A 14099-nucleotide genomic window follows, 5' to 3' on the forward strand; every position below is an offset into this window, starting at 1 on the left:
GGTTAAAGTAGGACTGGTCCCCACCTTGGTGCATGAGGCCATAATAGGGAGGGATTTTCCTCATTTTTGGAAACTGTGGGAATCACGTTTATCAACAGATGTGAGAAGTAAAGAGCCAGTTGATAATATCGGTGATTTTATGGATGTACGTGTGTCTTCGGAACTTTCTGACCCTTTGCCTTTTGCTAGTTTGGCTGGGGAAGTGACTGATGGGGATCCAGTGAGGACCCTCTTGCTGGGAACAGAGACATAGTACTTAGAACTGAGAGCGTGCCTGACCTGGAGGTAAAGAAGGATCTGTTTGCATCTGAACAGTTAAAGGATACTACCTTGATAAAGGCTAGAGAGAATGTTAAGATTGTTAATGGGGAACCTGTGGTACCAGGTGACAGGCTTACGTATCCCCACATGGCCATCTGTAATGAGCTCTTGTACCACATTGTCAAAAAGGGTGAGGATGTGGTGGAACAGCTGGTAGTTCCCCAGCCTTATCGGAGAACGGTACTAGATTTAGCTCATAGTCACGTTACCGCAGGACATTTAGGGGCAGAAAAAACCACTGAAAGAGTTTTACAAAGGTTCTTTTGGCCAGGGGTTTATAAAGAAGTGTCTGAATATTGTTCTTCCTGTCCTGAATGCCAGTATCATGCCCCTAGACCCCATTTCAGGAGCCCACTAGTTCCCATGCCTATTATAGAGGTCCCGTTTGACAGAATAGCCATGTATCTCATGGGGCCCTTGTTAAAGTCCGCTCGGGGCCATCAGTATATCCTGGTAATAATGGACTATGCCAGTCGATATCCTGAGGCTGTCCCTTTACGCACTATCACAACTAAGGCGACAGCTAGGGAGCTGGTGCAGGTTTTTAGTAGAGTGGGAATACCAAAAGAAATTTTGACTGACCAAGGTACTCCATTTATGTCAAGGATCATGAAAGAATTGTGCAAATTATTTAAGGTCACTCACCTCAGGATGTCCATTTACCATCCCCAAACTGATAGGTTGGTGGAAAGGTTTAATAAAACATTAAAAAGTATGTTAAAAAAGGTTGTTGATAAAGATGGGAAAAACTGGGATTGTTTGTTGCCCTACTTGTTAATGGCCATCAGAGAGTTCCTCAGTCCTCTACGGGGTTTTTCCATTTGATTTGATGTATGGTAGACACCCCAGAGGGCTGTTGGACATTGCCAAAGAGAAGTGGAAAGGACAGCCCACTCCTTATAGAAGCGTTGTTGAACATGTAACACAAATGCAGGATAGGATTGCAGCCGTGGTACCTATTGTCAGAGAGCACATGGAACGGGCCCAAAGTGCTCAACAGAGGGTATATAACCGGAGTGCCAAGTTACGGGAATTTGCTCCTGGAGATAGAGTTGTTGTTTTGGTACCCACTGTGGAAAGCAAGTTCTTAGCTAAATGGCAGGGTCCATTTGAGATTAGGGAAAAAGTGAATGAGGTTAATTACAAAGTATACCAAGCGGGAAAGAGAAAACCTGAACAAATCTACCATGTTAACTTAATCAAACCCTGGAAAGATAGGTTGTCTCTGAGCCTTGCCCTTCGGTGTCTTCACCTCGGTTGCTTCCCGCAGTAAAGGTGTCAGAGACATTGTCAGCTGATCAGAACAATCAGGTTAAAGAATTTCTCATCCAAAATTGGGAGATATTTTCAGAGTTGCCTGGCCGAACGACCATAATAAAACATGACATTGTCACAGAACCAGGGGTCAGGGTCCATTTAAAGCCATATAGGATTCCTGAAGCTCAGCGAGAAGCTGTTTCTAAAGAAGTTAAAACCATGTTAGAACTTGGAGTCATAGAGGAATCTAACAGTGAGTGGTCCAGTCCCATAGTTCTCATCCCGAAGCCAGACGGTAGCCTCCGCTTCTGTAATGACTTTCGTAAGTTAAATGAGGTGTCCAAGTTTGACGCATACCCCATGCCCCGTGTGGATGAGCTTATAGAAAGGCTGGGAACAGCCAGGTTTCTCACCACGTTGGACCTGACCAAAGGTTACTGGCAAATACCTTTATCTGATAGCGCAAAAGAAAAAACAGCCTTTTCGGTTCCGGAGGGGCTGTACCAGTATAAGATGTTACCCTTTGGGTTGCATGGGGCTCCAGCAACTTTTCAACGGGCGATGGATAAAATTTTGAGGCCCCATAGAAAATATGCAGCTGCCTATTTGGATGATGTGGTAATTCACAGTACAGACTGGGGGTCCCATTTGGTTAAAGTACAAACAGTACTGGACTCAATCAGAGAGGCAGGGTTAACTGCTAACCCAAAGAAGTGCTGCCTCGCAATGGAGGAGGTCATATACTTGGGCTTCACCATAGGCAGAGGTCTGATTATGCCCCAATTGAATAAAATTGATGCTATTCAAAACTGGCCTCGTCCAGTGAATAAAAAAGAGGTAAGGGCTTTTTGGGGAATAACTGGGTACTATATACGGTTTATTCCCAATTTTGCGACTACAGCAGTGCCGTTGTCAGACCTTACCAAAGGGAAGCAGTCAAATATGGTGAAATGGAACCCTGATGCAGAAAAAGCGTTCCAAGCGTTAAAACAGGCTTTGTGTTCACAACCTGTATTGATAACACCAGATTTTTCAAAAGAATTTGTGGTACAGACAGATGCCTCAGAGGTAGGGATAGGGGCTGTGCTGTCCCAAACCAGAGATGGGGACGAACACCCTATCATTTATTTGAGTAGGAAACTCAATAAGCATGAAAAAAGGTATGCCATTGTGGAAAAGGAGGCTTTGGCCCTTAAGTGGGCACTAGATACCTTGAGATATTACCTGTTGGGTAGACAATTCAGACTAGTGACAGATCATGCCCCTTTAAAATGGATGTATGTAAATAGAGGCAAGAATGCTCGTGTAACTAGATGGTTTCTAGCATTGCAGGATTTTAAGTTTACTGTCGAACATAGACCGGGTACACAATTGGCCAATGCAGATGCATTGTCCAGCATCTTCTGTTTGGGGGCTACAAGTGTTCCGGCCCCTAGGTCGAAACAGGGGAGGGGGATATGTGACAAGAACACTGGAATAGTGTTTGAGGGCTGGTATGTTTGTCCCAGGTTCTTGTCTTACATGTATTAGGAAAATGTTTTGTTTTGTTAGAACCTTTTCAGTTTATTGGAAAAGCTGGATAAGGGCCCTGAAAGAGAGATAGGGCAAGTTCCAGACATTGGGCCCAGTTTGGGTCTTTGTCCTCACAGAGGCCTAATAAGGGTTTCAGCTGTGTAAGTGGCTTATAGAGCTGCTGGCCTGATTAGTGTGTGCAGACTGCCTGGGAAGACTGCAGGATCTCTGTGAGAGAAACACGCTTCCTTACACAAGTGAGCCATACAGTGTTGGTTGGAAAACTCTGTGTTTTTTGTTTAGAGACAGTTAGGAACGTCTTATGTTTAGTTAGTGCCGGACAGGCAAGGTATTTTCTTTTGATGTTTGTTTGGTTTTCTGTTTAATAAAACTGGTCGTGGCCAGTTGCACCACACACTGGACTTGTGTGATTCCTCAGCTGCTGCATAGCTGCCATTTACCCCACGAAACAGCACCTTGTTCCCTTACAGTGTTACAACTTTTTTTATATATATATATATATATATATATAGACATTTTGTTACCGATACCATGCTTCTCTAATAGTTACCAATATAATATGGGGAAACTAATAAATGGTTTTGACCGCTAAAACCCTGAAGATGGTTCTCTGCCAGAGTGAACCTTTATAGAATAGCAATAGAACAAATGTATCAACAGGGGCGTCTAATAATGGTTACAACATACAGTAGTTTATAGATGGTTGTGCATACCTCATTTAATAGGTATTGGTCCTAATAACAGGTAAACCTTGGTATAGATTTATATGTTTCAGTACAACCAAATATCACTGAAATATATAAAAACAATTTATTAAAAAATACTTCTTTTAAAAGACATTAGACTTTAAACGCATTAGACTTTACAGGCACTACATTACATTGATACAAATCTTTCCTTAGTTCATAAGTGATGCCCTAATTAGGGCGAAGCTCTTAGATAGCTTCAGCGCTCTCAAATTGCATGTCAACCAACGCGTTTCGTCAATAGCAACTTCATCAGGGGTGTTTAAATATAAAAGATCAATCAGTTCCTGTTGATTTCTTCTAGTAAAGCTGACTTTTTGGAGCCATTAGTCCAGGATTAATTTGTACTTCCTAATGTTCTCACTTTCAATTGGGAAATTCAAATGCCTTTATTTTCTATAACATCACTTTCTATTAGACTACAGGACTGGAAGAATCAGGAGAGAAAACTTCTGCACTAAGGAGTCACTCCATTTGGATGTGTTAAGAAACCAAAGAAAGCCCTCCAAGCGCTATGATATCAGATATTGACACTTCTACTTAAAGTAATGATCATACATTTTTATGAGGAATATTTTATTTAAAATATATAGGCACAAAAAGATACACATTTATTTAATTAATATCTACAAAAAGTGAGTCCTAATACCGGTATACTACATATAAACAATGCAACATAAAACATATATTGGAGGGTGAAATGCCTCCGCAAATCTTTCACCTTAGAGGATAATTAATCCTTTATGACGTGCAGTATGATAAGTCCCAAGATCTTGCAGTGTCCTTATTAGGAACTTACTATCAAATAAAATTCATAAAAAGTCCATAAATTCTTCAAGGGCATTCATAAACATGAATTGAAAGTCACTTCTAGATGTTGGGAATCCCCGCAACTTACTTGTAAATCCGTAAGTGTCAAAGAAAGCAAAGCATCAGATGTCCGCCGGCAGACGTGGTATGGTGCTCTAGCATCAACTAGTTTCGCCTGTCTAGCAGGCTTCGTCAGGATAACTGAGTGAATCCCATGGAGACGCATCACTTCCGTCCTCATTCTTCCCATATGTTGTTTACCGTTGTCACGGCTACCATGCGTCCAGCGGAGGAGGACCTTATGAAAGAAGGGCGGAAGCTGTAAGCAGTGAAGGCGACACACAAAGCTGGAGTAAGGGCGGAAGCTATGATAAAAGTGAGACGAGGGGCGGAAGTGTCTATCCATCTCCATGGGAACCGCTATCAGAGGGGCGGAAGTGTCTATCCGTCTCCATGGGAACCGCTATCAGAGGGAGCTATAAAAGCAGGACAGAGGGTGCACTCAGTTATCCTGACGAAGCCTGCTAGATAGGACAGGACAGCTGCTCCATTCATTAGGTATTCCCAGCAGCTGCGAGGAGCGGCACTGGGGTTACACAGAGGACAGCTGATTCATTCATTAGGTATCCACAGCAGCTGCGAGGAGTGGCACTGGTGTTACACAGAGGACAGCTGCTTCATTCATTAGGTTTCCCCAGCAGATGCAAGAAGCAATGCTGGGATTACACAGAGAGCAGCCGCACCATTCATTAGATTTCCTTGGGGTCTGTGAGGAGCAGTGTTGGGTACACATGGGGGAAGAGGGGGTGTCAGTGGCTGCAGTGATTACATTTCCCCAGCAGCTGCGAGGGGCAGCACCAGGTACAGGGGAGGGGGGGTGCAGTAGCTGCAGTAATTAGATTTCTCCTGCGGCTGCGAGGAGCAGCACTGCGTACACAGGAGAGGGGGCAGTGGCTGTAGTCAATGTCAGATTTCCCACTAAACACGTGAGGCAAGTGCCTAGGGATGGGACCTGGTGGGGGCAGCACAGCAGCTCCTCCCCATCCACCCCTTATTTGGGTATTCTTTTTAATGTTGTTCATTAATGGTGGCCCGAAACCCCTCTACAATAGAGTCGCAAACCCCCTGCCACGCACAGGTCATGGAGGGTCCCGACTTGTGGGTAGGGTGTTTACAGGCTGTGTGGGGGGGGGGAGATGCGGGTCACAGATTGGGGGGTTCACGGGTTGTGGGCTGCAGGTGTGGGGGATCAAAGGCCACGGCTGGGGGAAAGTTGCAGGTCTTAGGCCACCCCCTTCCTGTTTACAGCATGTGGCTGGTGTTGCCTGCAGGGGGGCGGCCAATGTTATGGTGCCTAGGGGCAGCCTGACTCCCAAATCCACCTCTGGCTACAGTGATTACATTTGGTGGCTGCGAGGAGCAATGCCAGGTACAGGGGGAGGAAGGCTGCTGGAGTTTCTTTTTCAACAGCACACCCACAAGGTATTTCTGACTGGTTGCATCAAATGTGACCATGTCAGAGAAAGCCCAGCCTGGTGTGGTCACATCTGACCATGCCAGGCTAGAGGTTAAAATGCAACTACACAAATGCTTTCACTCTACCCAATGATATAAAAGGAGATTTATGGTAAGAACTTACTCTTTCTGCGAGGTACACTGGATTCCACAGGGAATAACATTGAGTGTAGAGTAGGATCTTGATCCGAGGCACCAACAGGCTAAAAGCTTTGACTGTTCCCCAGGATACATAGGGCTGTTTCCTTTATATCCCTGCCTCTAGGCACTGGAGCTCAATTTTGTTAACCAGTCCAATGCAGTAGCAGGTAAAAGAGACAACAACATTTAGTAGCCACAAACATCACATTCTCACGACAGGAGAAGGTATCAGCGGCTAATGCCATACCAACCCAAAGAAGCTAAGTGCGTCAGGGTGGGCGCCCTGTGGAATCCAGTGTAACTCGCAGAAAGAGATTTAGCAAGGGTAAGTTCTTACCATAAATATCCGTTTCTGCAGTGGTACACTGGTATTCCACAGGGAATAACATCGGGGATGTCCTAAAGCAGTTCCTCATGGGAGGGGATGCACTGTAGTGGGCACAAGAACCCGGCGTCCAAAGGAAGCATCCTGGGAGGCGGAACTATCGAAGGCATAGAACCTTATGAAAGTGTTCACTGAGGACCACGTAGCCCACTTGCACAATTGCTCAAGGGTCGCACCATGGCGGGCCACCCAAGAAGGTCCAACAGACCGAGTAGAATGGGCTTTGATGGTAGCAGGAGCTGGAAGAACAGCCTGTACATAAGCTTGTGCAATCACCATTCTAATCCATCTGGCCAGGGTCTGCTTATTCGCCGGCCAGCCATGTTTGTGAAAACAAAAAGTACAAAGAGAGAATCAGACTTCCAAATGGAGGCTGTCCTCTTCACATAGATACGGCGAGCCTGTACCACATCCAAAGACTGCTCTTTGGAGGACAAATCAGGAGAGATAAGGGCCAGAACCACAATCTATTGGTTAAGGTGGAAAGAAGACACCACCTTAGGTATATAACCAGGGTGCGTTCTAAGAACTGCCCGGTCACGGTGAAAAATCAGAAGGGAGACCTACAGGATAAGGCACCCAAGTCTGAAACCTGTCTAGCAGAGGCAATAGCCAGTAAAAACAAGACCTTAAACGTAAGCCATTTGAGGTCCACAGACTCAAGAGGTTCAAACGGAGACTCTTGTAGGGCATAGAAAAGAAGGGTTTTTGATCCTGCACCGACCTAGATTCTAACTACGTGATTAATACAACAATAGCCAGAAGTGGACAATGTGTATGAAAATTCCTATTTGTCCGTATGGCGGTGCGCCCAGAGTCAAAGAAAACCGTTGTATATACACAAGAAGAGAAAGTATGACTCTTGTTTGGGCGCACTCTTATCTCAAAATTAAAATGTTCGTTGTTGGGTAATATGCCCAACCTGGGTACAGTAGTCTTTTATTCTTGTTCTCTAGGATACACACAAATTCGTCCGGACATGTACACCATCATTAATAGTAAGTAAATCCTTTAGATTATGGCTACTTCAATTTTGTGGCTACTCCAAATTTATGGGATGTTCAGATCTTAATTATGCCTGGATAACCGCATATAGGAAGATAGCCACATAAAAGGCTACTTCCGTCTGCTACAGATCAGTACAAACTGTGTTTGTATTAATGAGCCCGGATTGGGTTAGATATATCGGTGGAAAAACCCACACATGGATAAACAGTTACATTTGCCGGCCAATATCATAAAGAGGTCATAACGGCTAGAGGTTCAAGTAGTAGGAATGAGTGTAAGTGGTGATACTGCTGTTGGTATTGAGTCTATAGGGAAGATAGTCTTCCTACTTCACTGGGTATTCTCTAGAAGTCGCCCATCTAGGTACTGACCCAGCCCACCTCCGTTTAGCTTCCAAGATCGGACGAGATTGGGCGTGGACGTAGGGGTATGGTCGTAGGAAGGTTGGACCCTACAGTACCAATGAGAGTGCACCGAAATGGAGGGATGGAGACCTCCGAAGGAGTGATTAAGACTGGGTAAGGAGGGAAGATAGCAGATGTTTGGATAGGTGTGAATCTGCTGTCCACGTTAGACTGAAGAGACGTGTCCCCTGAGGGGGCACACTCCCCAGAATCGTGGATGAGAGTTCACAGAAGAAAGCCAAGTTAAGAAAATGCAGAGTAAGAAGATATCTGCAGGGTAATACCAATAGTAAGTACACCTCTTGGATTATATTAAATGAATCTCTAAATATTTAAGTATCACTTATGGTAGTGGTCTAAGTTAGAGATGAGCGGGTTCGGTTTCTCTGAAACCGAACCCGCACGAACTTCATGTTTTTTTCACGGGTCCGAGCAGACTCGGATCCTCCCGCCTTGCTCGGTTAACCCGAGCGCGCCCGAACGTCATCATGACGCTGTCGGATTCTCGCGAGACTCGGATTCTATATAAGGAGCCGCGCGTCGCCGCCATTTTCACACGTGCATTGAGATTGATAGGGAGAGGACGTGGCTGGCGTCCTCTCCATTAGAAATTAGATTAGAAGAGAGAGAGAGATTGTGCAGAGTCAGACAGAGTTTACCACAGTGACCAGTGCAGTTGTTGTTAGTTAACTTTTATTTATTTTAATATATATCCGTTCTCTGCTATATCCGTTCTCTGCCTGAAAAAAAACGATACACAGCAGCAGCCAGTCACACAGTGTGACTCAGTCTGTGTGCACTCAGCTCAGCCCAGTGTGCTGCACATCAATGTATAAAAGGCAAAGCTTATAATAATTGTGGGGGAGACTGGGGAGCACTGCAGGTTGTTATAGCAGGAGCCCCCAGGAGTACATAATATTATATTAATTTAAAATTAAACAGTGCACACTTTTGCTGCAGGAGTGCCACTGCCAGTGTGACTAGTGGTGACCACAGTGCCTGACCACCAGTATAGTAGTATATTCATTGTTGTATGTATTGTATACTATCTCTTTATCAACCAGTCTATATTAGCAGCAGACACAGTACAGTGCGGTAGTTCACGGCTGTGGCTACCTCTGTGTCGGCAGTCGGAACTCGGCAGGCAGTCCGTCCATCCATAATTGTATTACAATATATACCACCTAACCGTGGTATTTTTTTTTCTTTCTTTATACCGTCATAGTGTCATACTAGTTGTTACGAGTATACTACTATCTCTTTATCAACCAGTGTACAGTGCGGTAGTTCACGGCTGTGGCTACCTCTGTGTCGGCAGTCGGCAGGCAGTCCGTCCATCCATAATTGTATTATTATTATAATATATACCACCTAACCGTGGTTTTTTTTCCATTCTTTATACCGTCGTCATAGTGTCATACTAGTTGTTACGAGTATACTACTATCTCTTTATCAACCAGTGTACAGTGCGGTAGTTCACGGCTGTGGCTACCTCTGTGTCGGCAGTCGGCAGGCAGTCCGTCCATCCATAATTGTATTATTATTATAATATATACCACCTAACCGTGGTTTTTTTTCCATTCTTTATACCGTCGTCATAGTGTCATACTAGTTGTTACGAGTATACTACTATCTCTTTATCAACCAGTGTACAGTGCGGTAGTTCACGGCTGTGGCTACCTCTGTGTCGGCAGTCGGCAGGCAGTCCGTCCATCCATAATTGTATTATTATTATAATATATACCACCTAACCGTGGTTTTTTTTCCATTCTTTATACCGTCGTCATAGTGTCATACTAGTTGTTACGAGTATACTACTATCTCTTTATCAACCAGTGTACAGTGCGGTAGTTCACGGCTGTGGCTACCTCTGTGTCGGCAGTCGGCAGGCAGTCCGTCCATCCATAATTGTATTATTATTATAATATATACCACCTAACCGTGGTTTTTTTTCCATTCTTTATACCGTCGTCATAGTGTCATACTAGTTGTTACGAGTATACTACTATCTCTTTATCAACCAGTGTACAGTGCGGTAGTTCACGGCTGTGGCTACCTCTGTGTCGGCAGTCGGCAGGCAGTCCGTCCATCCATAATTGTATTATTATTATAATATATACCACCTAACCGTGGTTTTTTTTCCATTCTTTATACCGTCGTCATAGTGTCATACTAGTTGTTACGAGTATACTACTATCTCTTTATCAACCAGTGTACAGTGCGGTAGTTCACGGCTGTGGCTACCTCTGTGTCGGCAGTCGGCAGGCAGTCCGTCCATCCATAATTGTATTATTATTATAATATATACCACCTAACCGTGGTTTTTTTTTCATTCTTTATACCGTCGTCATAGTGTCATACTAGTTGTTACGAGTATACTACTATCTCTTTATCAACCAGTGTACAGTGCGGTAGTTCACGGCTGTGGCTACCTCTGTGTCGGCAGTCAGCAGGCAGTCCGTCCATCCATAATTGTATTATTATTATAATATATACCACCTAACCGTGGTTTTTTTTCCATTCTTTATACCGTCGTCATAGTGTCATACTAGTTGTTACGAGTATACTACTATCTCTTTATCAACCAGTGTACAGTGCGGTAGTTCACGGCTGTGGCTACCTCTGTGTCGGCAGTCGGCAGGCAGTCCGTCCATCCATAATTGTATTATTATTATAATATATACCACCTAACCGTGGTTTTTTTTCCATTCTTTATACCGTCGTCATAGTGTCATACTAGTTGTTACGAGTATACTACTATCTCTTTATCAACCAGTGTACAGTGCGGTAGTTCACGGCTGTGGCTACCTCTGTGTCGGCAGTCGGCAGGCAGTCCGTCCATCCATAATTGTATTATTATTATAATATATACCACCTAACCGTGGTTTTTTTTCCATTCTTTATACCGTCGTCATAGTGTCATACTAGTTGTTACGAGTATACTACTATCTCTTTATCAACCAGTGTACAGTGCGGTAGTTCACGGCTGTGGCTACCTCTGTGTCGGCAGTCGGCAGGCAGTCCGTCCATCCATAATTGTATTATTATTATAATATATACCACCTAACCGTGGTTTTTTTATACCACCTAACCGTGGCAGTCCGTCCATAATTGTATACTAGTAAACTATCCAATCCATCCATCTCCATTGTTTACCTGAGGTGCCTTTTAGTTCTGCCTATAAAATATGGAGAACAAAAAAGTTGAGGTTCCAAAATTAGGGAAAGATCAAGATCCACTTCCACCTCGTGCTGAAGCTGCTGCCACTAGTCATGGCCGAGACGATGAAATGCCAGCAACGTCGTCTGCCAAGGCCGATGCCCAATGTCATAGTACAGAGCATGTCAAATCCAAAACACCAAATATCAGAAAAAAAAGGACTCCAAAACCTAAAATAAAATTGTCGGAGGAGAAGCGTAAACTTGCCAATATGCCATTTACCACACGGAGTGGCAAGGAACGGCTGAGGCCCTGGCCTATGTTCATGGCTAGTGGTTCAGCTTCACATGAGGATGGAAGCACTCAGCCTCTCGCTAGAAAACTGAAAAGACTCAAGCTGGCAAAAGCACCGCAAAGAACTGTGCGTTCTTTGAAATCCCAAATCCACAAGGAGAGTCCAATTGTGTCGTTTGCGATGCCTGACCTTCCCAACACTGGACGTGAAGAGCATGCGCCTTCCACTATTTGCACGCCCCCTGCAAGTGCTGGAAGGAGCACCCGCAGTCCAGTTCCTGATAGTCAGATTGAAGATGTCAGTGTTGAAGTACACCAGGATGAGGAGGATATGGGTGTTGCTGGCGCTGGGGAGGAAATTGACCAGGAGGATTCTGATGGTGAGGTGGTTTGTTTAAGTCAGGCACCCGGGGAGACACCTGTTGTCCGTGGGAGGAATATGGCCGTTGACATGCCAGGTGAAAATACCAAAAAAATCAGCTCTTCGGTGTGGAGGGATTTCACCAGAAATGCGGACAACAGGTGTCAAGCCGTGTGTTCCCTTTGTCAAGCTGTAATAAGTAGGGGTAAGGACGTTAACCACCTCGGAACATCCTCCCTTATACGTCACCTGCAGCGCATTCATAATAAGTCAGTGACAAGTTCAAAAACTTTGGGTGACAGCGGAAGCAGTCCACTGACCAGTAAATCCCTTCCTCTTGTAACCAAGCTCACGCAAACCACCCCACCAACTCCCTCAGTGTCAATTTCCTCCTTCCCCAGGAATGCCAATAGTCCTGCAGGCCATGTCACTGGCAAGTCTGACGAGTCCTTTCCTGCCTGGGATTCCTCCGATGCATCCTTGCGTGTAACGCCTACTGCTGCTGGCGCTGCTGTTGTTGCCGCTGGGAGTCGATGGTCATCCCAGAGGGGAAGTCGTAAGCCCACTTGTACTACTTCCAGTAAGCAATTGACTGTTCAACAGTCCTTTGCGAGGAAGATGAAATATCACAGCAGTCATCCTACTGCAAAGCGGATAACTGAGTCCTTGACAACTATGTTGGTGTTAGACGTGCGTCCGGTATCCGCCGTTAGTTCACAGGGAACTAGACAATTTATTGAGGCAGTGTGCCCCCGTTACCAAATACCATCTAGGTTCCACTTCTCTAGGCAGGCGATACCGAGAATGTACACGGACGTCAGAAAAAGACTCACCAGTGTCCTAAAAAATGCAGTTGTACCCAATGTCCACTTAACCACGGACATGTGGACAAGTGGAGCAGGGCAGGGTCAGGACTATATGACTGTGACAGCCCACTGGGTAGATGTATGGACTCCCGCCGCAAGAACAGCAGCGGCGGCACCAGTAGCAGCATCTCGCAAACGCCAACTCTTTCCTAGGCAGGCTACGCTTTGTATCACCGCTTTCCAGAATACGCACACAGCTGAAAACCTCTTACGGCAACTGAGGAAGATCATCGCGGAATGGCTTACCCCAATTGGACTCTCCTGTGGATTTGTGGCATCGGACAACGCCAGCAATATTGTGTGTGCATTAAATATGGGCAAATTCCAGCACGTCCCATGTTTTGCACATACCTTGAATTTGGTGGTGCAGAATTTTTTTAAAAACGACAGGGGCGTGCAAGAGATGCTGTCGGTGGCCAGAAAAATTGCGGGACACTTTCGGCGTACAGGCACCACGTACAGAAGACTGGAGCACCACCAAAAACTACTGAACCTGCCCTGCCATCATCTGAAGCAAGAAGTGGTAACGAGGTGGAATTCAACCCTCTATATGCTTCAGAGGTTGGAGGAGCAGCAAAAGGCCATTCAAGCCTATACAATTGAGCACGATATAGGAGATGGAATGCACCTGTCTCAAGTGCAGTGGAGAATGATTTCAACGTTGTGCAAGGTTCTGATGCCCTTTGAACTTGCCACACGTGAAGTCAGTTCAGACACTGCCAGCCTGAGTCAGGTCATTCCCCTCATCAGGCTTTTGCAGAAGAAGCTGGAGGCATTGAAGAAGGAGCTAACACGGAGCGATTCCGCTAGGCATGTGGGACTTGTGGATGCAGCCCTTAATTCGCTTAACAAGGATTCACGGGTGGTCAATCTGTTGAAATCAGAGCACTACATTTTGGCCACCGTGCTCGATCCTAGATTTAAAGCCTACCTTGGATCTCTCTTTCCGGCAGACACAGGTCTGCTGGGGTTGAAAGACCTGCTGGTGACAAAATTGTCAAGTCAAGCGGAACGCGACCTGTCAACATCTCCTCCTTCACATTCTCCCGCAACTGGGGGTGCGAGGAAAAGGCTCAGAATTCCGAGCCCACCCGCTGGCGGTGATGCAGGGCAGTCTGGAGCGACTGCTGATGCTGACATCTGGTCCGGACTGAAGGACCTGACAACGATTACGGACATGTCGTCTACTGTCACTGCATATGATTCTCTCAACATTGATAGAATGGTGGAGGATTATATGAGTGACCGCATCCAAGTAGGCACGTCACACAGTCCGTACTTATACTGGCAGGAAAAAGA

The 14099-nt window shown here is 45.3% G+C and overlaps 1 pseudogene; it reads right to left on the bottom strand.

Moving 5' to 3' along the window:
• Window positions 1–8038: 8038 nt before the first annotated feature.
• Window positions 8039–8157, bottom strand: LOC134964487 (5S ribosomal RNA; annotated as a pseudogene).
• Window positions 8158–14099: the final 5942 nt, after the last annotated feature.

This window comes from Pseudophryne corroboree, chromosome 9, assembly GCF_028390025.1.
Source record: "Pseudophryne corroboree isolate aPseCor3 chromosome 9, aPseCor3.hap2, whole genome shotgun sequence".
Lineage (NCBI taxonomy): Eukaryota > Metazoa > Chordata > Amphibia > Anura > Myobatrachidae > Pseudophryne > Pseudophryne corroboree.